This window comes from Crassostrea angulata, chromosome 2 (assembly GCF_025612915.1).
Source record: "Crassostrea angulata isolate pt1a10 chromosome 2, ASM2561291v2, whole genome shotgun sequence".
Lineage (NCBI taxonomy): Eukaryota > Metazoa > Mollusca > Bivalvia > Ostreida > Ostreidae > Magallana > Magallana angulata.
In genome coordinates, this window is record NC_069112.1 from 47,455,461 (window position 1) to 47,483,186 (window position 27,726).

Sequence of the window (27,726 nt, forward strand, 5' to 3'; positions counted from 1 at the left end):
CTCTTTCCTGTTAAAATTTCGTGGTTTGAAGTCAGATTCGTTTTCCGGCAAAATGCGTCTGTATTGAAAAACTCTGAAAATGAAAGTAAAAGTAGGGAATTTCTCGGTTTTGGAAAGGGTGTACATCAAACAATTTCATTTCTTTTCTTCAAATGATAATTCAATTTTGACACTTGTTTTTAAAATTGCAAATCCTCTTTTCTGATATGTGTCAAGCATTCTGATTTAAAATGTCCCAATAAATGTATATACAGTCACTCTGCAAGTACAGGGACTATTTTGCTTAAAGGCACTACTTTGTTGTCCTACCGATTCTAAAAATAGTTAGAGGGATATACCCAATAGGGACCACTGGATTAAGCGAGATTTCGATCAGCTGCCAATCTGTTTATGTTTATGCCTCTGGTATATGAATTTTTTGGAAGGTAGTGTGAAGAATGAATGTAATATATTTCTTATATTTACTGTAGAAAATCAGTAAGACTTTTTATATAACGAATGTCATAAGATTATCTTAAATTATAACCTAATTCAATATATTTTGGTGCATAATTTAATAATTAAGATTCTGCTTCATTGTGTTGAAATCTCGCTCTTGAATTGTTGGACATTGTGAGCTGAAGGTCACTGTAGGAAAGCAAACATGCAAAGATATAAATATGTGGCTTCTGTAGTAAGATTATTTATAAGTTGTTTTAACTGTTCAATTTTTTAAAAAAGTTTGGTTTGACACAAATTTCTAAAACACTGGGATTACCTTTAAAAAAAACCCTGTCATCTCTTTATCTGCCGTGATACATGTTTTTGAGTCGTGAAAGTTTATTAGGGCCCGCTCTACAAATCAACCAATGTTATTCCCAGTCTGTAAATATTGAAAACATATTGACTGGTCAATATTTTTTTGGATGGACTAATATTTTAATTAAAGACTATTCATCTATATAGAGTTATATAGTGATAAAATACTACTAAATATAACAGTAGATTATGTGTTAATTAACAAATTCAGCTATGTTATTTATTTTCATAATGTAAGCAATTTACATAACTATTTTAGATCTGGATCTAATGTTGAAAAATACTCTTTGGATATTGGGGATGATGGTAGATTTGTTGCTGTACCAGATGCTGTGATCTGCCATCCAACTACAGAAGAGGACAACTTATGTGCTGTAGTAGAAGTAAGTATTCTGTGGTAGAAGTAGTCTACCAACTACCAAGATAGTCATATATTTTTAACTGTGTATGAAGACACAATCATGTCTGCATGTATACCAAATAGTGTGTCTCCTTCAGTGTTTGGGAGGTAATCTGAAATCATCTTGCTTATCCCGGCTGAAAAACTTCTATGAAATTCTACGGATATTCCATGAAAATTGGAAAAGTGTTCATGAAAATAGCATGGACTCTGTTTTACAAAAGAACTTCTGACAATAACTACCAAATTAATGAATGCTTATTAATCAGAAACTCATAAAAAGTGTCAAAATTCCAATGGGGTATATAATAAGCATCACAGAATATGAATCACAGAGTTAGGTTCAGACCCAGAGCCTAATCTCCATTATCAAGAAAGCTAAAAAAAAAAAAAAAAACTCCTACCTTACTCAAACTTGCTTGATAGATGTGTTTGTTGTTAAATGATATAACAATCATGTTTTTATTAAACAGTATTGTATGATATGATACACTATTGTATTGTATGATGCAATAATATTTCATATAATATTACATTGTAAAAAAATAACATGATACAATGTGATATTGTATCAAACTTTTTGTATATTATGATATTGTATCCTGATTTTGTTATATATGATAATGTATATTATAAAACGATATTGTATTATATGAAATAGTATTTTATCAAATGGTATTGTTAAAAGATATTGTATCATATAATACAATATTATACTATATATTTCATTGTATCATATGATTATACCCCCGCTACGAAGGAGAGGGGGTATACTGTTTTACCCTTGTGTGTCTGTCTGTCCGTCCGTCCGTCCGTCCGTCCGTCTGTCTGTCTGTCTGTCCGTCTGTCTGTCCGTCCGTAACAAAAATTTCTGTCGCATTTATCTCAGCAACTATTTATCGCAGATGCTTGAAATTTTAACACAGTGTTTGTTAAGGCATGCCATATCGTGGGATATATTTTTGTACCAATCGGACGTCAACTTCCTGTTAAATGACGACTTTGCTTATTTTTTAACCAAAATTTTCAAACAAATTTTCGTCAAAGATTTCTCAGCAACTGTTTATCGCAGATGCTTGAAATTTTTACACAGTATTTGTATAGGCATGCTATATCGTGGGATGTATTTTTGTACCAATCAAACGTCAACTTCCTGTTAAATGACGACTTAGTTTATTTTTTGCCAAAATTTTCAAACAAATTTCCGTCAAAGAATTCTCAGCAGCTATTTCTCGCAGATGTTTGAAATTTTAACACACTATTTGTTTAGGCATGCCATATTGTGGGATATATTTTTGTATCAACCGGACGTCAACTTCCTCTTAAATGACGACTTTGCTTATTTTTTAACCAAAATTTTCAAACAAATTTTCGTCAAAGATTTCTCAGCAACTATTTATCGCAGATGCTTGAAATTTTTACACAATATTTGTATAGGCATGTTATATCGTGGGATATATTTCTGTACCAATCGGGTGTCAACTTCCTGTTAAATGACGACTTTGTTTATTTTTAGCCAAAATTTTCAAACAAATTTTTGTCAAAGATTTCTCAGCAGCTATTTTTCGCAGATGCTTGAAATTTTAACACACTATTTGTTTTGGCATGCCATATCGTGGGATATATTTTTGTATCTATCGGACGTCAACATCCTGTTAAATAATGACTTTGTTTATTTTTTGCCAAAATTTTCAAACAAATTTTCGTCAAAGATTTCTCAGCAGCTATTTATCGGAGATGCTTGAAATTTTTACACAGTGTTTGTTAAGGCATGCCATATTGTGGGATATATTTTTGTACCAATTGGACGTCATCTTCCTGTTAAAAGAGTACTTTGTTTATTTTAGCCAAAATTTTCAAACAAATTTTCCTCTAAGATTTCTCAGCAGCTGTTTATCGCAGAGGCTTGAAATTTTAACACACTATTTGTTTAGGCATGCCATATTGTTGGATATATTTCTGTACCAATCGGATGCCAGCTTTCAGTTAAATGTCGACTTTGCTTATTTTGCATATTCACATCAGAGCGGGGGTATCACTAGTGAGCATTGGCTCACAGATATCTTGTTCAATATGGTTAATGATATTGCATTATGAATTGCATAATTGTATCACATATATAATTATAACAACTGATTGTTTCATATGATATGATATTGCATCATATGATCTTGTATTATATAACAAGATACATTGTTGTATCACATTATATTGTATCATTATTCAATATCATATAATATATCATATATGATACAATATCATACAAAACATTATCATATGATACAGTATCATACTTTATATCATGGTATCATATCTTAGAATATAATATCATATCTTTCAATATTGTGATTATGTCATATGATACTATATATAATTATATTATCATATTGTTTATGTGATGAAATACAAAAATATTTAAAACATACAATATCATTATATTTAATGATACAATATCATATCTTAATACAATTTCATATGTAACCTTATTATATTGTTCACTGTATTTTACAGTATTATATTGTATCACATGATATATCATATAACACAATATTGTATAGTATCATAGGATGCAATATCATATTTTATATTACTATATTGATTCAAGTTGCACAGATTTGTAATCTGTGATTACCTATGTTTGAGAAATGGCATATACAAAATTTAGAAGAAAAAAAAAAAGAATAGGGAAAAAAAACCTGAATGAAAACAATAAGGTCTTCAAACGGAAGACCTTGATAAAGGTAAATGAGTGGTTTTATTTTAAGTTTTGCTTATCAAAGATCATTTTATGAGACTGAAAATATTTACAACTTTGTCATTCTTGTCACTAGTTATTGTATATAACACAGCCCTGGAGTATTTAGATTCCTTTCCAGAATATATTTTTGACAAAATAAGGGTGGAAAAAACTGGAAAACGTCGATGGCAATCTTAATATAATAATATAATATAATGTAATGTAATATACAAATATGGACTCAATGTAGGTTAATATGCATTTATAATGACCCAGGATGACAGTATTGACCGAAGATACATGGAGGATATCGACCGAGGGCGCTAGCCCGAAGTTGATATCCTCCATATATACGAGGTCAATATATGTCAACATGGGTCATTATAAATGCATATTGACCATGCATTGAGTCCATATTTATCAAATTATATAATTTTCAAAATTAATTAGTACAATGTATATCTTCCTAATCTTTACAGAAATAGTGATATACTGTTGTTGTAAAGCATAAATAATTTTAATGAAAATGTTTCAGAATTTATTGAATATTACTTCCAAAACTAACAACAGGAGTTTCTTTTCATTGTGCATCAGTCCTCATAATATAATGTACAACATAAATCATAATAATGAACAATAATTGTAAATCTCTCACAACCTGAATAACAAATAAATGAAGAATAGATATCACATATATGTATTATTTTATCTACATTGATCTTATTAATAAGGCAATAAAAAGTGTCAATTTTTTCAACATAAAAACAACTTATAACTATGTGTAACAATAACAGTAATAAAATTAAGGTCAGACGACATGTTCCTCGAGCATCTTTTTTGTATCTCCTCTTTATAAAGAGTTTCAGAAAAATTATTATTATTTAAAATCATTTTTAATTTGATTGACATTTAGATATATGCCTAGATGGCCAAGTGGTTAGAGCGGTGGCTAGGAGGGCAGGTTTCATAGGTCGTGAGTTCACACCCCGGTGAAGCTCCAATATAGTGAATTTTCCTGTGCTGTATATTTTTTTATTTTTATATCACCAATTCATTGACAAGTGTTTTTTCAAAAAGATTATGTAGGAGATTGCATACTCTAGTATTTTGCAGAAATGTGTGGTAAGGTATTCTAATTTTTTGCAAGAAAGCTTGTCAAAGTAGTAGTAAATCAACTAAGCCTAGCTCGTTTCAAGCAACGATGAAGTCTTCCATTATAGCCGGCCTCAGAGTTGTTTACTATTTCTTTTAAATCTTCCTCACTAAAACTCACAAACCTGCGAGCTTTTGTATTCGACGCCATATTTGACCGAAGCGAAAGTGAAAACGAGACAGCTCGTGCGAGTCAATATATGCTTTCAGCGGTCATTATGAAAAAATAATGATATCTTAGTGACTAATCAGATTACTGGATTTCACAAAAGTATATAATATTATGATATAATAATATTGGAACATAATTTTTTTTTACAGGTTAAGAAATATTGGTCAGATGAAGAAACTTCAAACCAAACTGTACGCAGCCTAAGAAAATGTGAAAGAAAAATTTCTAATCCACTTCATGTTGGATCAGATTTACAAGGTCAGCATGTTGGACAGATTCTTTGTGCTCTACCTTACTCATTGTTTGGAGAGAGGGGAAATTTTGGAATTCTGGTTCAAGGAACAAAAGTGAGTCTAAAATTTAAGGAAAATAATTTCAACAAAAATAATTTTAAGCAATATTGCATAAGCTTAGTGATTTGACTCGACCTCAGCTCTTTGTGTAGCTATATCTTGCTTGGTATTGATGATTAAAAGTATGTCAAATCCTCTCAAAATCCATTTGGCCAGAAAATCTTAAACTTGTGTGAAAACTATAACCAAGTTTGTTCAAATCATGGTGGGTTCATTATTATGTTTAGCTCACCTGGGCTGAACGTTCAAGTGAGCTTTTCAGATCACTTTTTTCTTGGCATTAGTCTGTCCATCTGTTTGTCTGACAGTAACATTTTCATCTTCTTCTCCAGAATCACTGGGTCAATTTAATCCAAACTTGGCACAAAGCATCAGTGGGTAAAGAAGATTTGAATAGTGCTGAAAAAAATACTTTAAACAGGTCTAGGCAACCTCAGTTTTGGAGGATATATTTTATCCTCCAAAATTGGAGGATTAAAATTCAAGACAGGGCGAAACTGTTTGCAATCATAGAAGGACAAAAACAAAACAGGGCGAAAATAATCCTGTATACAGTAATAAGGAATTTAATGAATTTTTTTCAGAAATTTTAAAAAACATTTCAAAAACCATTTGACCAGAAAAGCTGAAACTTGTATGGAAACATCCTCAGGTAGTGTAGATTCAAACTGTGAAAATCATGACCCCCGGGGATTGGGTGAGGCCACAATGGGGGTCAAATTTTTACATGTGAATATAAAGAGTAAATCTTTAAAAATCTTCTTCTCAGAAACCAATAAGACAGAAAAGCTGAAACTTATGTGGTAGCATCCTCAGGTAATGAAGATTCAAAATTTTGAAAATCATGACTCCTGGGGATAGGGTACTGGGTTCACAATTTGAAGGGGGGTTCAAATTTTTACATACAAATATATAAAGTAAAAACTGGTAAAAAACTGGTAAAAAATGTTTTTCTTAAAATCAAATCACATTACACCTTGCATAGTTGACAAAGATCTATATTTGAGATATGATCAAAAGTCTTATTTTATCCTGGGGGATTAATGACTAATATTCAAGTTAAAATCAATAACAATTAATGGTTTAAATTAAATGATTACAATGAGAAAATAAACACCACCTTCAAATTTACTTGGTCAGTGTAACCCTGTCAATCATCTATATTTAGGCCCCAGATTGGATGTAAGAAAAAGATTGACATTTGTTTACTTGTCCTGTGTATACCATGTCTAGTGCTTGCAATGATCGTGCAATTAACTTTTGTCTCTTGATGCATACCTTGAAGATAAAACGCCATGTCTTTTAGCACTATGAGGAAAAGAAACTACTGTTTGGCGGAGATTAAAATTCTGCCATTAAAAATTTAAAGATAGGAATAAAAAATTTACTCATACTTGATTTGTGTACCACAACAAACACGCTAATTACCTGCAGTCTGTAAAATTTACGTAATGCTGATCATCCATGAAAACATTCTTTTATTAAATTAATAAAGATGTTTGTGAATAATTGAGAACATAGAATTAAATTAAATCAAATGTTGTGTCCACAATTTATAACGTTAGTTATTATATTTCTTTGAGAAATTTCATCACGAGCCGAAACAGGAAAGGGAACAAGTACAGACAACTCTGGTACATGCGCATCTGGTGCACTTTAGCAGCTGATCTGAGCTCACTCACATATACAAACATATATTGAACTAGATCTCGTTACGAGTAACGAGTAGGTCGTCCGTCCGATTTTGTTTTATGTGATACAATGAAATATCGATACTCTCTGCCAAATCTGAGATCCTGGTGAAACTAGGTTTTTTGTATCGAGACCGGAAACGGACAAAAGGAAGTGATTAATGAACATAAAAGCTAGTTTTTCTTTATACATTTGCCTAGTGTACATCACTGTTTATTATCCTTAGACTAGATGAAATACCAAAGACAATCAGTTAAACTTGTTAAAAACATGAATTGTATGAACTCTTTTCGTGAGTACCGGAAGTGACGGTTGACAAAAGAAACCTAATAAACAATAATTCTTCAATCAATTGTCTATCATTCATAAATGTTTGTGTCTCAATCACTTACAGTGACTAAAATCTCGCGGGTATCAAATTTGTAAAAAGGATAGGTACCTAAGATATTTGATATAACTGACAGGAAGTAGAATATGTTTGCTTATTTAACATATATAAGATTTCAAGAATATGTTTGCTTATTTAACATATATAAGATCGTGTAATGATATACTGGTATTCATTCCATGTAAAAAAAAAAAATAATAAGGAAAAAAATATTTTTAAGTGCTTTCGGTGACGACAATTCAAACAAAATAATGTAAACATGGATACATACTCCGGGCTATCATCTCACAAAGTTTGGTTGTTCAAATCATCACTGTTTTTGAGATCTCATGGAGTTATTGGGGTTTTTTTTGTCTCTTCACAGGAAACGGACAAACGGAAATACTCAGCGAAAGTAAAAACTTAGTATTACTTGAACATTAGACACTTGTACTTTATTGTTTATTAATTGAACTAAAATTGTCAAAGAAAAACAGTTAAACTTTCAAACAGCTTGATTTGTTTTAACCCTTCCGGTGAGGACCGGAAGTGACTGTTGACAAAATGAAAGCGATTACACGCATTTTCTATCGAATGTCTATTATCTATATAAGTTTCGAGAATTGATCACTTTACTTTCTGAGATTTCGCGGGTAAAACATTTATCTAAAAAACGCTTTCTGAGATATTTGAGATATTTCACTGGAAGTGGAATTTTTGTTTTTATTTAACATCGGATACATGAAATATGTAAGGATTATTACTTTTATTTCAATTCTTTATTAAACAAATTAAATGCAAAATTATAAAAAAATTGAAGTGCTTCCGGTGACGACTGGAAGTTCTGACGAACAAAACAAAATAGTTTAAAGACAACTATAGTTCTATAATCCTACAAAGTCTGAATGCTCAAGTCATTATCATTTTTGAGATCTCAATGTCACAAGCTTTTTGTCGCGGGACAGGAAACGGACGACAGGAAATGAACTTTGAAAAAATTAAACATCGGATACTTGAGATATAATTTATTTCTATCACTCCTAAAAATTTCAAGAAAATCTATCGAGTTATCTTTGAGAAATCGTGTGTGCAAAGAAGGGGAACAAAATTCGTACCCAATTTTCGAGCCATAGTGAGCTTTTAAGTACGGCGCCAATGGCGTAAAACAAAAACAATAGGCACAACTTCAGACTATGGTCTACCTAACCTAAAAATTTCATATTCATATCTCTGATAGTTTTCGAGATGAAGCGTGCACAAAATGGGTCGAAAAAGTTACAAAATCAGCAATAAATCAGTACCGGAAGTGACGACGGCAAAAATATTAAAAACAAAATAAATTCAGATCACTTCCTATCATCTGTGAAAAAATTGTGTAAATCGGTTGGATAGTTTCTGAGAAATCGCGTGCACAAAATTTGTGGAAAAAAAAAAATAACTAGATCTCGTTACGAGTAATGAGTAGGTCTTCCGTCCGATTTTGTTTTCATATGATATGATGAAATATAGATATTCTCTGCCAAATCTGCGATCTTGGTGAATCTAGGTTTTTTGTCTCGAGACCGGAAACGGACGAACAAAAGAGGTTTATGAAAATAAAAGCTGGTTTTTTTTTTTATATACATTTGTTTAGTGTACACCACTGTTAATCATGGAAGATGACACACCAAAGATAATCAGTTAAATTTGTGAAAAAAATGAATTGTTTGAACTCTTCTGGTGAGTACCGGAAGTGACGGTTGACAAAAGAAAACCTGTTAAACATATCTTCTATCGATTGTCTATCATTTATAAAACTTTGTGTCTCAGTCACTTACAGTGACTAAAATCTCGCTGGTATCAATTTTTTACAAGGCTAGGTACCTAAGATATTTGATATAACTGACCGGAAGTAGAATATGTTTGCTTATTTAACATATATAAGATCGTGTAATAATATACCGGTATTCAGTCCATTGAAAAAAAAATAGAGAAAAAATATTTAAAGTACTTCCGGTGACGACCGGAATTGACGACAATTCAAATAAAAAATGTAAACACGGATACATACTTAGGGCTATCATCCCACAAAGTTTGGTTGTTCAAGTCATCACCATTTTTGAAATCTTGTGGAGTAATTGTTTTTTGGGGGTTTTTGTGTCTCTTGACAGGAAACGGGGAAACGGAAATGCTCAGTGAAAAAAAAAAGTTAGTTCATGTATTTTATGAACATTAGACACTTGTACTTTATTGTTTATCAATTTTACTAAAATTGTCAAAGAAAAACACTGAAACTTTCAAACAGCTTGATTTGTTTGAACCCTTCCGGTGAGAACCGGAAGTGATGGTTGACAAAATGAAAACGATTAAACACATTTTCTATCGAATGTCTATTATCTATATAAGTTTCGTGTAATGATCACTTGACTTTCTGAGATCTTGTGGGTTAAACATTTATCAAAAAAACGCTCACTGAGATATTTGAGATATCTCACCGGAAGTCGAGTTTTTTGTTTTGATTTAACACCGGATACATCACATATGTAAGGATTATTACTTATATTTCAATTTCATATGAAACAAATTTAATGCAAAAGAAAAACTAATTTTTGAAGTGCTTCCGGTGACGACCGGAAGTTATGACGGACAAAACAAAATGGTTGAAAGACATTTACAACTTTAAGTCTATAATCCTTCAAAGTGTTAATGCTCAAGTCCTTATCAGTTTTGAGATCTGAATATCACAAGCTTTTTGTCGTGGGACTTGAAACGGACGACAGGAAATGAACTTTGAAAAAATGAAAAATGAATCCTCTATATTATATATTTTTTTTCTATCACTCCTAAAAATCTCAAGAAAATCTATCGAGCCATCTCTGAGAAATCGTGTGTACAAAGAATGGAAACAAAATTCGTACCCAACTTTCGAGCCATAGTGAGCTCTTAAGAACGGCGCCAATGGCGTAAAACAAAAACAAAAGGCACAACTTCAGGCTATGGTCTACCAATCCTGAAAATTTCATATTCATATCTGATAGTTTTTGAGATGAAGCGTGCACAAAATGGGTTGAAAAAGTTACAAAATCAGCAATAATTCGGTACCGGAAGTGACGACGGCAAAAATATTAAAATCAAAATAAATTCAGATTACTTCCTATCATCTGTGAAAAAAATGTGTAAATCGGTTGGATAGTTTCCGAGAAATCGCGTGCACAAAATTTGTGGGGGAAAAAAAAATAAGTAGAAGAAACTGTACGAAAACTATAAGGTCTTCCGTAGGAAACGGAAGACCTTAATAATAAGAAACTGTACGAAAACTATAAGGTCTTCCGTTGGAAACGTAAGACCTTAATAAATGCATCAGTAACGGAGTAGGGTACAATGATCACATATTGCATAAAACATTGCAATAAAATCTCAGTAGATCCCCTCAGAAACTTGTTCTAACAAACAAAATATATAAATACAATATTTTTCTTGATTATCGGAAAACTTCTGTTGAGAGCATTTTAAAACCCCGTGTATATAGACATGTGTACACTAGAGAGCTGGTTTCCCTCTTTCAAAATAGGCTCCACCCTCACCTGAACTTACATGAGGTAAACCTTGGCCTTGAAATATTAAATTTTAGCTATTCACAAAAGCTGAAATGTTATGATATATATTTTTACAATCATTTTATGCAATCATTTTGACATATTGCTGATTCTTTAAAATTGTTAAGACTGGACGATTCTTGGGCCTCACAAGGGGTTAAGAGTTTATAGGTTAATGTAGGTTTATATCCTGTATATAAACAATTGTTTAGGGTCTTTTGAGAACTGCAATGCTGAATGTGATATGACTCTAAAATCATTCTGTTAGAAAATGGACTAATGATAATAAACATAAGAATATGCAGGGGGGAAATGGATTTTTAAGGCATCGAGCTAATGCTTGCCACCCTTCTAGCAATCTTCTGGAGTGGCAATCGTCCATAATTCATGCTCTGCACTGCCTTTTAAATGCCCATAAAATATAAGTTCCTCAAAGTATATTAAACGTTATATTACAAGATTTTTATTCCATTTATTCAACTAAACTGTGTACAAAAAAAAACAACTTTGCCTCCTTGCTTATTGAAAACACATTGCATAAGTATAAATTTGCTTAATCAAGAAATGGCAGATGAATACAATAAGGTGTAAAAAAAAAAAAAATCACTAAATAGTATTCTAGTTTATCGCTTACATAGGGAACGTGAGCTGGGTTTAGATCGTTGTGAGACAGGTTAAATTTACCCTACTGATGACTGCAGTCGTTGCAACGGTAATCCTGCTCAGTACGAGAGGAACCGCAGGTTCAGACATTTGGTTTATGTGCTTGGCTGATAAGCCAATGGTGCGAAGCTAACATCTGAGGGATTATGACTGAACGCCTCTAAGTCAGAATCTCGCCCAGATCTTAACAACAATAATTGAAGACCACGCTCGATAGAAATAAAATTTGTTATGTAAATTTATTTGTTATCGTGTAGGGTCTCCAAAATAAATGTAAGCGATAAAGTGATTTTGTTTCAATAAATAAACATGATAATGCTGTTGGTTTGGTTGAGCATTTTAGATAGTACTTGTTCACCCCTGCGAATGTTATTGTCATTTAAATTTAGACCACATTGTTTTATTTGACCCTTTCAGTTTCGCAGTAAAAATCATGCCTCGTGTTTATAGTCTATTTCCTAGAATCTAGGCACTTGTAGTCAAATATTAAATCTAGACGTTTATTGATTTTAAACTTTATCTCCATTATTTGGTGGATAAATTAAGTTCTAGAAATAAATGTGACAATAGAAAATATTTAAGTTTTTCCTGCTCCTGCAACAATTAACTGGCTTAGTAGCGATCCCCCTAAAGATTAATTTTCGATCCACGCCTGACCTAGTAATAGCATTCAAAGACTGTTTAAAGCAGAAAGAAAATAATTTATTTTTAGCTCACCGAGACGAAGTCAAGGGGAGCTTATGCTATACCCTCGGCGTTGGCGTCCAGACCTGGTTAAAGTTTTTGTTGCAGGTCCTGTATCTAAGCTATTACTTGTCCTATATTCACCAAACTTGCATGGATGATGCATCTGGACCTTCTTATGGACTTGAAAGACTTGGATGCTGAATCTGGGTCCTAAATTTCAGATGCTGGAGGAGGTTAAGGTTTTTGGAGCAGTTTAAAGTTTTTGTTGCAGGTGCCCTTTGATAGCAATATCTAAGTTACTGCTGGTCCGTACTACACCAAACTTGCATGGATGGTGTGTCATATGATAATGATGCACCAGACAGGCTTGAGTGCTGAATCTGAGCTAGAGGTTTCGGATGCTGGAGGAGGTTAAGGTTTTTAGAGCTGGTTAAAGTTTTTTGAGTAGGTGCCCTCTGATGATTATATCTTCAGTACTACTGGTCTTAACTTCACCAAACTTGTATGGATGGTATGTCTTATGATACTGATGCACCTGACAGGCTTGAATGTTGAATCTAAGCCAAAGGTTTTGGATTCTGGAGAAGGTTAAGGTTTTTAGAGCTGGTTAAAGTTTTTTGAGCAGGTGCCTTCTAATGATTATATCTTAGCTACTCCTGGTCCTAACTTCATCAAACTTGTGTGGATGGTGCGTCTTATGATACTGATGCACCTGACAGGCTTGAATGCTGAATCTGAGCCATAGGTTTCGGATGCTGGATGAAGTTTAGTTTTTTGGAACAGGTCACATGTTTTATTGATGATAGCTTGCATAGTTGATTTAGCTATATTATAAATGAAACACAGAGGTTGCTTCAGATGCAGAGCCTGATCTCCATTATCAAGGATGCTAAAGAATTCTCACTCAAACCTGATTGATAGATAGGTGTGGTTTTTGTTAAATGATATAACATGATTCCTGTGATATAGTATTGTATGATATGAAACTCTACTGTATAATATGATACAATATAATATTAATAGAATCATTCATTATTACGAGTGTGGGAATTTCACTATCCCTTACGAGTATATAATGAATGATTATTTTTCTCGCATTATATTAGCTTAAAAATGATGTTTGACAACTTTCTAATGTTATGACGTTCAAAAGATTACTTTCGGTTTATCCCTCTGCGTGCTTCAAATAGTGCAAGTTAAATGAAAGCATACGACATTTTTTTCAATTAAAATATGAAAAATTGTTATTAATTAAGCAACACAATTACTTAATGGATAATCTCAATGCACTATTTTGCATTTCCCTACAGCAGACAACGTTTGTTTACGTTTTAAAACGGTGTAGTAATACACAGTGTAAGACAGAAAAATCTCACACTGCTGTCTCACACCGGTCAAACCGATCTCACACCGGTGATAATGCGAGAAAATATGTTATATTGTAAAAAGTTATATGATACGATATGATATTGTATCAATTTTTTTGATATTTTATGATATGATATTGTATCATGAATGTATAGTATTGTATATAATGATTCAATGTTGTATTATATTATATTAATTGTATAATTAATTTAATATTTTATTACATGATACTGTTACATATGATATTGCAAAATATAATATTGTATCCTATGATACAATATTGTATATTCTGTAATATTGAATAATAAGATATTGTATGATATGATATTGGTTTCTGTAATATAGAATTATTATAATATCACATGAAATTGTATTATATGAAATTGTGATATAATATAATATCGTATCATGCGATAATGTATAAAATGATATTGGTTTATTATAATATCACCTGAAAATTTATTATATGACATTGTTATATATATATAATTGTATCATATGATACAATATTTAGTTATAATAATATTATATAATGTTTTACTTTATCACATGACATTATATCATTTGATATGATACAATGTTGTATCCAATTATATTGTATTATATGATACAATATTATATTATGTATCAAATATGATACAGTAGCATACAATGCAATATCATACTATATTATACAATACACTATCATACTATATTATACAATACAATATCATACGGTTCAATGTTACGATGTTTTATGTAATATGATATTGTATCATATGATACTATATTGTATTATATATTATGATATTGTATTATGTGATCAAATACAATAAAGGTTAACACAATACCAAGTCATATCATTACAATACGTTACAATATCATTTTCTCATTGTCATTATTACGATATTTTATTGTATTATATATATTTTAAGTATGATAGAATGCAATATTTGATTTTATATTATTGTATTGATTAACATATGAACATATGATTATCATACAATTTTTTTAAATGATATATGATATTGTGTCAAAACAGAATCCATTAATATGCAAGATCATAAAGTATGATTTTCATATTAAATGATGAAGGTGGTCTCATAAAGGTGATGTCTCATAAGGGTGATGCATCGTCTCGGTGAGCTTTGTAATCTGTGATTACCTATGTTTGAACTTTGAAATTTCTACGATTTTTGTAACCATGATGAGTTATTGTATTATAAACGCATCAGTACCTACTTTACAAGGAAATATACTGATTTTTATTTCTAAAGCAGCACAGAACATTATTAATTTACTTTTTTATTCTGATTTTATTTGATATACGACTATAAGTACAGAAATTCACATTATTGATATCATTCTATACAAAATGAAATGTCAGCTCGATGCCTTTGTGGCCGTTCCAGCCTTTGATTATTTATACAGAATCTACATGTATTACACTATATTGTCCAGATAGTTTGTATTATGACTCCATTAAGCTGATTTTATCATACCTTTTGTTCCTCAGGTGAGCGATATGGCCCATAGGCCTCTTGTTTTCTCATCTAATTGGCCATCAAAAGTTATGGTACCAAATGACCCTTTGCTTTATAACTCCCGGAACTTATAGAGTTATTGCATATGTGTATGAAAAAATTGTTTATGCCACTCCTCTAAAACAAAAGAGATGGGACTTGGAACTTTAACTAATGTATGTAGCTCACATAGAGGATCTTCCAGTTTATTCATACCAAAAAGCCCCTTCGCCTTCTAGCAGTTAATGCCCCTGAAAGATACTTACGTTCTTGAAAAACACAATTTTTTAACGATATGTCGCATAGACATTGGACCAATTAGGATTAAAGCATGTACCTTGGCCAATCAAAATGACTTAAAGATCAAAGGTCAAGGTTATTTGACAGTCTTTGTATTAATGAATTTAATATCTCGTATGTTAAAGGTGATATATAGAAAAAAATTTCTGGATGAAGTCCTTTCTCAAGACATTTTAAAATATTGCAATTCAGCCCCCCCCCCCCCCAACCACCTAGATAAAGTTGTAGAGTTTATTGCCACTTTTATACAAAATGCTTGTTATGGCTCCTCTTTATAATAACTGTTAGAGATAGAGACTTGAAGCCTTTCTCAAAAGGATCTTTCAATCTATTCATCCCAAAACGATTCAATGTCACCCTTAAGCAGTTATTTTTTCTGAAAGTCAAACTAGCAACTTTAAACCTTACATTATAGGGCCGTCAGACCACTTCAAATTGAAAGGTTGACCTTGACCAGTCAAAATGACTTAAAGATGAAAGGTCAAGCTCAAACAAAAAATTGGCATACTTCATCTATTGACACTTTTTTATGAAGTACCGCAGGGAAACATTTTATTAATTCTATGGAAACAAAAATATTTCAAACTTTAAAAGATGAGGTGGAAAGACCTTTAATTGTTAAAAAAATTATGTGAAAAAAATTAGTTTACAAGTCTTAAACTTAATATCATTTGTATTTATTTCTCCAGGTTACAATTTCATCATTCAAAGCAGACAATTCATACTACAAAAACCTACAAAATGGATTTCTAATGAAAAAAGGAGCAACAATAACATTCAGCAAAGAATGCAACATACTTCGAAAGGAAGGGAGAATTGAGTGTATTCAAACATTTCTTCATTTAAAGAAACTATTGGAGTTTTTAAGTAAAAAATCTTTTCCATGATTTATTTTCTAAGCTTTATATGTTTCACTTGAGTATTATTGACGTGGTGTTTGTTAACTTTTACTTTTCAAGCGAAGCATTTCTTGAATTACCTTGATTATAGAATCAAGTGAGCCATAACTCTGTTGTTGTCATTGTATATATTATTCTTTATCAGAAATGATATTGGTGTGCAGTTTTTACAGAAATGGCTCAGCCTGTAACTATTTTCTTTAAATTATCTACTGTATAACTATTAAAGTGGTCACATGATGTTTATTAATGTTTAGCTCACCTGAGCCTAAGGCAAATATGGCCAGAAAAGATTGAACTTCTGTGGGGTATCCTGAGGTATTGTGGATTCAAGATAGTTCAAATCATGTGAGGATGGGGCTAAAAATGGGGGATCAACTTTTACAAAAAAATTATATAGAAAAAATCTATAAAATCTTCTCAAAAATTTTTAGGGCAGAAAAGCTGGAACTTGTGTGGAAGCATCCTTAATTAATGTAGATTCAAGTCTGTTCAAATTATTGTCCCTGGGATAGGGTGAGGCCACAATTGGGGATGAATTTTTACATAGGATTATATAGAGAAAATCTTTTTATAAAATTCTTCTTATAAACTATTAGGCCAGTCAGATTATTATTCAAATAAAATCTTCATGAACATTCATAAATATTCAAACACCTATATTAATGTGGCATCTTTAATTTTATAAAAGAAAGATGTGATATATTATAAATTAATTATGTACTAAATTCTAAGAAACATGTAAATTCATTGACAAACAGTCTCAGACATCATGATCAAATGGTCATTACTAGATCCTAAATTCGATGCTTCATTTCTTAATTATAAAATTTATCTCCAAAAAATGACATAATTTATCAATGAATATTCAGTCTTAGCAGATGATACATTATGCTTGTTTTGTGATAAATAAAATCTTGTAAACTAGTGGTTTTATTAAACAAACTAAAAAAGTGAAATATTTTAAAATTGGCATAATTGTTTCTTGGGGAAAAAGTTATAAAGACTCAAAGGACTAAGTGCGGTTTTATGCATTTTTTGCCCCCAAAATCAAAGTTTATGAAAGAGCTTTTAAAATAAGGTGAAAGATAGTTAAAATCATGTTGGAAATAAATGTGTAAAAGGTTATCACCACAGTGACGTCATAATGTAGAAATGAGGTCATGAAGATTGCATTATTTTGATAAATTGATGATTTGTGGCAAAATATGGGTGTTTTCCGATGGTTTTTCGACTAGAAAACATCGAGCGCAGGCTTGCTCAAGTACCATTTTTTAGTATAATGTGTATAAACTATCTGAAGAAAACATATGTTAAAATCGCACTTGAGCAGACCTGCGCTCTATACTTCCGATTGCAAAATAAAGAGCAAAAATGAGAATATTTTCATTTGTGTGCATATTTGCGGGAATTGGGTCATTTAGGTGACGTCATAGATAAACAGCGAATGAGCAATGATGACTAAAATCAACATCAAAGTTATAGGAATCCTCTATACAATGATTTGTGAAGATTTTATTTTTATACGATACAATTTAAAAATTAGTTGAAATCAGGGGCAGATATTTGACCATACCGCACATAGTCCTTTGTGTGGAAGCATCCTAATGTAGTGCTGATTGAATTTTGTTCCATTCATGATATCTGGTGTTTGGTTGGGCCACAAGGGGAGGGGGGGGACTCAAATTTTTACATGTGAAGATATAGAGAAATCTTTAAAAATCTTTTGGAAAAGCATTTAGCCTAACATGCTGAAATTGTTGTGAAAGCAGAGTTTGTGCAGATTAAAGCTTGATCAAACTATGACTCCCAGGTCTTTTCGATGGCTGTTAGTGAAACCCCAGTGGTTTTGATAGTAGTTGTTTACATACAAAAATCTACTTTTTATAGGAGGAATAATGATGAAAATATATTTATTACAAACAATGTAATATGTAATTAAATGAATTTTCTAAAGGTAAAGTTCACCTCTTTTTTGTTTCCTTATACTGAATCAGAGGACACCTGCTTGAAATGTAAATATCAGTAGTGCTTACTGCATGTACATATAGTAAATGTAATCCTGCTGTTGATATGTATTTTACATTGTTGTGGAAGGGTCATGTGAAAATGATTAAAGCTGTCAATGTGACATATCTTTTCGTCTGAACAAATCCTAATTATTCTGAATAAATAAGTTATTTGTACAAACAAATAGCAAATTGTCCCATCAAATCCTTACTTGTCAGAACAAACAACGTATTCGTCAAACCAAAATGATTATATGTCTGATGCATTTTTTAAGCAATGCACACATTTTATATGATTTTTAAAATGTGTTTTTCATGTATCTTTACAAATGTGTATTTATAAAATTGTATTATGAATTTGCAGTTAATACATATTTGGTATAATCAGGTTAAATTTTACCAACTAAAAATATTTGTACCATAAACAATGTTTAAGAACTTGTTGTTTCTCAGATCATATTATTTATTATCTTATATTTACTGAGCTTTCCAAACCAGTTTTGGAGACTTTAAATATACACTGCTCAAACGGACTGGGGGGTATATTGTTTTACCATTGTGTGCCTGTCTGTCCATTGGTAGTAAATATTCATCGCAGATGCTTGAAATGTAAACACTTTCTTTGTGAAAGCATGCCATGTGGTGGGATTTAATTTTGCACCAACTGGATGTCAATTTCCTGTTAAAGGTCAACTTACCTTATTTTGTATATCCACATCAGAGCAGGGGTATCACTAGGTAGCATTGGCTCACTGACATTTTGTTATTACTGTTATTAATGCAATTGTATGCTTTTTTAAGGGAAATGAATTCCATATTATAGCTGGTCCAGCTTATGCCATTTTATGTTTAGGAAGACAAGTTTAGGAACTCATGTTTGTGACCTGAAAGCTATACTAATTTTTCATGCAATTAAGTTGCTAAAATGAGTGAAATTTTACAAAATTTGGTCTTGGTTGAAATCGGAGACATCTCTACATTTTTCTGAGTATATTTAAAATGGATAATTTACTGCTCAGAAAGAAGGATAAATCTAATGACATCTTTGATTGAAATTCCTACTATTTTAAATCTTTATGTATAAATTGTTCCAAGCTTGGATTTTTTAAAGTCTTTAAATGTCTGCACAATTCAGATCATGCTTGGAATACACAACAGCGTTTCTTCCTTGATTTGCTCTCTGAATCACATACTTTGTCATTCTTTGGGTATTTTTCAGCATCTAAATCTTGTAATGTATATTCTATGAGATTTCATTCAAATGATGATTCTACTCAGATTATGGATCATACTACACAGAGATCAATGTTTGATAACAAAAAAAATATTTTTAATTTTTAGAAGGAAAAGCTACATATCATTGAATCATTGCTCATTGTTATATATTGTATATATCATTAAATTTGTTGATATTTGTATAAAAAATTAATTCATGAATGTAATAAATGTAAATCTAATAAAATTATCAGAAACATATGACTTTTTTAGCTCACCTGTTCAAGCACTTCTAGGGGATTTCAAGGGGATTCAAAGTTGTGAAAATTAAGGATCATACCCTTTGTCAAGGGGAGATAATCAGGGGTAATCATGACCCACGGGGGTAGGGTGGGGCCACAATGGGGGGAGGTCAAATTTTCACATAGGAATATATATTGAACAAATCTTTTAAAATCTTCTTTTCAGAAACTAATTAGCAAGGAAAGCTGGTTAAGAGTTTGATAAAGGTTTATATCCCATATATATTGACAATTGTTTAGGATCTTTTTGAGAACTACAATACTCAACATGTGATATGACTATAAAATCACCCTGTTAGAAAGGACTGATGATTATAAGCATAACAATATCCAGGGGGAAAATAAATTTTATTTTTACAGGATCTACATGTTTTATTGTACATTGTCCAGATAGTTTGTACTAAGCTGATTTTATCATGCCTATTGTTCCTCAGGTGAGCGATGTGGCCCATGGGCCTATTGTTTAGGTCACTCTGGTGACCTTTACAATTGATCTCTGTCCATTGTCATGTTGTACATAGTGCGTTAAAGCTGACATGAATTCATAAAAGCATTTGGTCGCCATATTAGTTTCGATCGCTCCTCTTCTGCCACTGGGGAATATATACCGGTTGAGAAAGTTACGGTCGGTTGCTTTCCGATCGAGGCATTCACGTTGCACGGACTTCTAAATGCATGAACTACACATTGAAGTAAAATGTAGTAATAAAGAATAAAGAAAACAACAATCAATGAAATACAAATATATTTATTCTTTGAAAGGATGTCCAAGGTATCCGTATTATTTTTGCACAGACAGTGCTGCCTTACTTCGCATGCACATCGAACACGTGTGTCGTTCATAAAGAGTGCATAACGTCTGCATCTTCTTGAAAACCCCGGCGACACTACATCCAACACAGTAAATAAATCCAAGAAAGTAACAACGTTTCCATCCGTTCCTACAAAAACTCCTCGTTTATAAAATCCATGCGATAATTGACATTGCTCGATCTGCAACAGTGTGTGGTTTGCGCATGTGCGATGTTATAACATACACAGGGAAACGGTCTACAATTATCGAGGAATTTTTGAAGTATCTGCGCCTGGATTTTCAGTCTGTCTTGTTTCATCGTTTATTGATTATATCTAGCCAGTGAAGTGGTTGTCATATTATTTTTGTTCAAAACGCGTTTTTACAAGTCTTTTCGTCCAAGGTAACGTGTTCGGGTGTATGCAATTCCTGAATGCGTTGAAGCAAGACGAGGGCTCTCGGCCTTATATAGGGGGTGTGTAGCGATGAGCAGAACAATAGAAATCGACAACTAATATGGCCGTAGTCGGAGATAGAGGGAAATAATGCGTATTAATGAATTCATGTCAGCTTTAACAATTTTACATTTTAAATTTCTCATGAAAAGAGCAAGGCCAATTCTTATCAGTTTTGGTGTGAATCGTCAGGAATCTAAATTGAAATTCATGGCTCTACCACCCTCGGGGCGTCAACAGCTGGGCCTCATTGATGGAAAAAGAAAATGTTTTTCAAAAAGTTAAAATTTCAAAATCTTCATTTTTACTCCCATACACGTCTGTAAAAAAAAAAACTAATTGCATGGTTATGATTTCCTTGAAGTCCTCTACCAAAGGTGTGAAATTCAATGCTCCTGGGTTAGAGGTTAATACCCCAGGGTACAGCTAATGGCCATAGAGTAAAGTATTAGTATGTCGGTAGCTTTTACTTTGACGCTGTTCGGTTTTTAATGGTAGCGTTGGCGATTTGGCTGCTCTCAGCAAAGCCTGGCTAAAAATCACGACAAATTTTAATAATTGTTGCAATCAAACAGTTTATAATGTTTACATTAGATTCGTGACACTTTTTAACGCAAATAGCGACACATGATACTGTATGTTCATTAATGATTAAAACATAACTTGTCCTTAATTAAAATAATTATGATAGTTTTAACAGTGATACAATGTATTGCAGAAGTAGAGTTGTTGCAATAGGTACATTTAGAAATATATCTGACATTGTTTAAGATGTATTATATATCATTAACTGATATATACAAGAACGCGAATCAAGCATCGCAAGAACAACAACAATGAGAGGCCATGAAATCAAATTCTATGACATTTATAGGTGAATGTTGAAATCATCATAATATCATAAAAATGAAGAAACTTTATTTGTTGGGTTTTTTTTAAGGGGTGTGCCAAAAAAAGCATAGCAATCGCAAAAAAAAGTTTGGTATGCATCAGCACCGAAGGTCTGATTCCAACTGACTATATTTTACAATTCAGATTTATATATAATGAACAACGGAATAACACAATGAAAGATTAACAAAATAAGTACTGATGTGAGGAAATCAATTATCAAACAGCTATTGATCGAGTAAAGCATACCATTTTAGCAGCATGTTCATAAAAGGATTAATAATATGCATGACATAATCGCATGCAAAATAAAAATATAGGTAGTTAATATTTCATCTTTAATACAGTTAGAAGAATTATTAAAAATGTCGGCAGCCTATTACTATTATTATTGGGCATTTTAAAGCTATACACGCTATAATTTGCGTCAATTTTGAATAAAGGGGAAAATGTATGTGTTTGATTACTAATAAAAGTTACCTTTATGCTGTTAATTATAATGCTCAATTCGATCACGTAACAAATATATCAAATATTAAACAATAAAAAATATTTATTTTCCTGCCAGGAAAGTAATGCCTCCTCATGAATATCAATCTATCACGTGATATCGACAGCTAAATTTAGTCTATCATACCAAAACTGGTGAAGGGTCAACATCTTCATAATTGTGATAGTTTCACAAAGGAAAGGATATTTTCAGTAAAGCATGAATTTGTCCGATATACGAGTACACACAAAAGAAAAAAATACAAGCCTGTAAATAGATATGAATACTTCCTTTAAAAAAATGACGTAGACCTGTGTTTTTCCCCTGTGTGCTATTTATAGATCCTATAGGTGTTAATGTAGAAGTAAGGGTATCGTGAATGACAAACGCATTTTACTCATTATACATGTATGTATTTCAAATTAACAAATGTTAAGCATATTAAAAATCAAGTTGGATATTTAATTAGGCAAACAATAACGACTGCCTAGTTCTCCGCGGACATGCGCAATGAGGTCGGTTTCGCTCTTCGTTCATCAATATTCATGAAAAGGTATATTTTCCTGGCAGGAAAATAAACAATTAAAAATCTATATCTTTGTAACGAGATGGAATTCACCATTGTAATTAACAGATTAAGGATAACTTTTATAAGTAGACAAACACATGCGTTTTCACAGTCATTCAAAATTGACGTAAATTATAGCGTGTATAGCTTTAAAGTATGAAAATTTACCGTCTTAGCGGCGTCTACGCTAATTCTTGAATGTTTTCTCTTTAGACGCCGCTAGGACGGACAAGTTTCACGATGGCGAAAAGACAACAAACAACATACAGTCGTTCAGGGAACAAACAAATATTTAATGCAAAAAACATGACACTACAAATAAACCTATTTCAATATTAATTCAGTATTAAGAATTATAGAAAATGAATCGGCGACCTAATACAATTATTATCATGCATTTTAAAAGATGAACAATTATCGTCTTAACGGCGTCTAAAGTATGTAAGATACCCGTATAGGCTCCAGATCTTTGGTTTAACGTTTATTCGAATAAACACAGTTAACTCTATTTTTTGTAATAGTTTCCAAAGGGACAATTTTGGAACTGATGTGTTATGTCCGGACACTGATTACACTGTAACAAGCTCTTTAGTTTAACAGAATAGCCAAGTAGTAACTTACACGATCACGGCGCCCATTCCGATATTACAAGATTCATTTTTTACTGATACTCAGCTTATTGGAGTTTTGTATTTTGGTAATCACCTTTATTAGTTTTGTCCTTTGAATGAATATACTCCACACGAAAATGTCATAAGTTTTGCATAAACACCAACGACTTGGGATACTTGTTTCCAGGAATCAGATCATGTATGTGTGACATAATCGCATGCGAAGACAATTTTTGGGCTGTTAATGTTCTATTTTGAATACAGTATTAAGAATCATAAAAATGTCGACAGCCTAGTATAGTTATTATTGGCCATTTTAAAGTATGAAAATTTACCGTCTTAGCGGCCTCTAAAGTATGAAAACTAGCAGTATCAGCGCCGGTTTTTGGCTGAGCGTTTATTGTTAAGAAACCAGTTGATAATTTTAATTAACTATTTTTATGTAAGGGTTTCCAAGTGATCAAGTTTTGAATTGATATGTAATATACGGACACTAGTAGATCTGTAACAAGCTCTTTGAATGAAGAAATGACTTATGTGAATCTGTACATGTACTCAACGCCTGTTACGCAATCGCCAATTTCAGGGTTACTCATATACTTGAATCAAATGAAGTCCCATGGGAATTTTACATATTTTTCACACATTTATCAAACTCTGACTCTGACGATTCGGAATTTATTTTTATTTCCAGGAATCGGATGATATATGCGTTACATAATTGCAAGGATATTAACATTTTAGGCAGATTACATTTCATCTGTAGTACAGTTAAAAGAATTATTAAAAATGTCAACAGCGTATTACTATTATTATTGGGCATTTTAAAGTATGAAAATTTACCGTCTTAGCGGCGTCTATAGTATGAAAAGTCCCAGTATTAGCGCCGATGTTCGGTCCAACGTTTATTGTTAAAAGCCAGTTGATGATTCAAATAGATTAACTTTTTTAATGTAAGAGTTTCCAAATGATCAAGTTTCGAATTAATAGGTAATGTCCGCATACTAGTATTACCGTAAACATCTCTATTATTAAACAGACATATTATGTAAATACGTAGATATACAAGGTGGCTATTCCAACATCGGATATTTCCAGGCTACTCCGGTGCTAATTCTGGAATGTTTTCTTTTTAGACGCGGTTAGGACGGACAAGTTTCATGATGGCGAACATACAACAAACAACATGACAATCGGCGAAATAAACATGGATGTTGCATGAAGATTTCAGCAAACTGACACTTATTCTTGATGAAAATTGTGTAAGCAATTTGGTGTGTCATGGCATCGTGCCGTGTTTGTTGTGACTAAAAATCTAGTATTTGCCTTGTACATGTTTGAACATTCAGAATTCCATAAACATGGTCAGTAGAGGTTTAGGATTCATTTTTACTGATACTCAAAGCAAATCTATTCTTATTGGAGTTTTGTATTTTGGTAATCACCTTTATCAGTTTTGTCCTTTGAATGAATATACTTCACACGATAATGTCATAAGTTTTGCATAAACACCAACGACGTGGGATACTTGTTTCCAGGAATCAGATCATGTATGTGTGGCATAATCGCATGCGAAGACAATATTTGGGCAGTTTATGTTCTATTTTGAATACAGTATTAAGAATCATAAAAATGTCGACAGCCTAGTATAATTATTATTGACCATTTTAAAGTATGAAAATTTACTGTCTTAGCGGCCTCTAAAGTATAAAAACTCCCAGTATTGGCGACGGTTTTTGGCTGAGCGTTTATTGTTAAGAAACCAGTTGATAATTTTAATTAACTATTTTTATGTAAGGGTTTCCAAGTGATCAAGTTTTGAATTGATATGTAATATACGGACAGTAGTAGATCTGTAACAAGCTCTTTGAATGAACAAATAAGTAATGTGAATCTGTACATGTACTCAACGCCTGTTACGCAATATCCAATTTCAAGGTTACTCATATACTTGAATCAAATGAAGTCCCATGGGAATTTTACATTTTTTTCACACATTTATCAAACTCTGACTCTGACGATTCGGAAATTATTTTTATTTCCAGTAATCGGATGATGTATACGTTATATAATTGCATGGATATTAACATTTTAGGCAGAAATCATTTCATCTGTAGTACAGTTAAAAGAATTATTAAAAATGTCAACAGCCTATTACTATTATTATTGGGCATTTTAAAGTATGAAAATTTACCGTCTTAGCGGCGTCTATAGTATGAAAAGTCCCAGTATTAGCGCCGATGGTCGGTCCAACGTTTATTGTTAAAAGCCAGTTGATGATTCAAATAGATTAACTTTTTTAATGTAAGAGTTTCCAAATGATCAAGTTTCGAATTGATAGGTAATGTCCGCATACTAATATTACCGTAAACATCTCTATTATTAAACAAACATATTATGCGAATACGTACATATACAAGGCGGATTTTCCGACATCGGATATTTCCTGGCTACTCCGCTACACATTCTGGAATGTTTTCTCTTTAGACGCGGTTAGGACGGACAGGTTTCACGATTGCGAACAGACAACAAACAACATGACAATCGGCGAAATAAACATGGATGTTGCATGTAGATTTCAACAAATTGACACTTATTCTTGATGAAAATTGTGTAAGCAATTTGGTGTGTCATGGCATCGTGACGTGTTTGTTGTGACTAAAAATCTAGTATTTGCCTTGTACATGTTTGAACATTCAGAATTCCATAAACATGGTCAGTAGAGGGTTAGGATGTATACAGTCGTTCAGGGAACAAACAAATATTTAATGCAAAAAACATGACAATACAAATGAACCAATTTCAATATTTATTCAGTATAAAGAATTATAGAAAAAGAATCGGCGACCTAATACAATTATTATAATGCATTTTAAAAGATGAACAATTATCGTCTTAACGGCGTCTAAAGTATGTATGATACCCGTATAGGCTCCAGATCTTTGGTTTAACGTTGATTCGAATAAACACAGTTAACTCTATTTTTTGTAATAGTTTCCAAAGGGTCAATTTTGGAACTGATGTGTAATGTCCGGGCACTGATTACACTGTAACAAGCTCTTTAGTTTAACAGATTAGCCAAGTAGTAACGTACACGATCACGGCGCCCATTCTGATATTACAAGATTCATTTTTCCTGATACTCAAAGCAAATCCATTTTTTATGGAGTTTTGTATTTTGGTAATCACCTTTATCAGTTTTGTCCTTTGAATGAATATACTCCACACGATAATGTCATAAGTTTTGCATAAACACCAACGACTTGGGATACTTGTTTCCAGGAATCAGATCATGTATGTGTGACATAATCGCATGCGAAGACAATATTTGGGCAGTTAATGTTCTATTTTGAATACAGTATTAAGAATTATAAAAATGTCGACAACCTAGTATAATTATTATTGGCCATTTTAAAGTATGAAAATTTACCGTCTTAGCGGCCTCTAAAGTATGAAAACTCCCAGTATTAGCGCCGGTTTTTGGCTGAGCGTTTATTGTTAAGAAACCAGTTGATAATTTTAATTAACGATTTTAATGTAAGGGTTTCCAAGTGATCAAGTTTTGAGTTGATATGTAATATACAGACACTAGTAGATCTGTAACAAGCTCTTTGAATGAACAAATGAGTTATGTGAATCTGTACATGTACTCAACGCCTGTTACGCAATCGCCAATTTCAGGGTTACTCATATACTTGAATCAAATGAAGTCCCATGGGAATTTTAC

At 32.1% G+C, this 27,726-nt stretch overlaps 1 long non-coding RNA gene across 1 annotated transcript; it reads left to right on the forward strand.

Moving 5' to 3' along the window:
- The first annotated feature begins 967 nt into the window (after nt 1–967).
- On the forward strand, nt 968–20,150 carry LOC128171994 (uncharacterized). The gene is made up of 3 exons (XR_008242180.1): nt 968–1,181; nt 5,409–5,606; nt 16,456–20,150. It is a non-coding gene; the product is annotated as an uncharacterized LOC128171994 (long non-coding RNA).
- The last annotated feature ends 7,576 nt before the right edge of the window (nt 20,151–27,726 follow it).